Here is a 340-nt window from a genome sequence, read left to right as displayed (position 1 = left end):
AGCCCCGCCGCACCTGCCCAGGCAGTGGGATGAGACAGCGCCGCCGCGAGGCCCGCGCCCTGTCCTTCCCGGCCGCGGAGGGGTCTGCTCGGCTCTCCCAGGGGAGGGGGCTGCAAACGTGACCCAGAGACCCAGGTTGGGGGGAGGGGATCGTACCCTGCTCAGCCCTGCGTAAAGGGCCTGCTGGGTGGTCCCTGAGGGCCCCGAGTGAGGCCGCAGAGGGGACGGGGAGGTTGAGGAAGAGGGAGGCACCAGCCAAGCTGCGGCTCCACAAAGGACGCGGCCCGGGGCGCAGGAGAGGCGCGCGGGGAGGGGGCTGCGGCGGCGTGCGCACAAAGGC

At 73.5% G+C, this 340-nt stretch overlaps 1 protein-coding gene across 1 annotated transcript in view; it reads right to left on the bottom strand.

Annotated features, from left to right (window-relative positions):
• WNK2 (WNK lysine deficient protein kinase 2) overlaps nt 1-340 on the bottom strand; it is a 138,536-nt gene that overhangs the window by 107,123 nt on the left and 31,073 nt on the right. The window lies entirely within an intron of this gene.

This window comes from Pteropus alecto, unplaced genomic scaffold (genome assembly GCF_000325575.1).
Source record: "Pteropus alecto unplaced genomic scaffold, ASM32557v1 scaffold129, whole genome shotgun sequence".
NCBI classification, from domain to species: domain Eukaryota; kingdom Metazoa; phylum Chordata; class Mammalia; order Chiroptera; family Pteropodidae; genus Pteropus; species Pteropus alecto.
The sequence above is the reverse complement of the archived record's forward strand: the minus strand, read 5'-3'. Positions and strand labels throughout refer to the sequence as shown.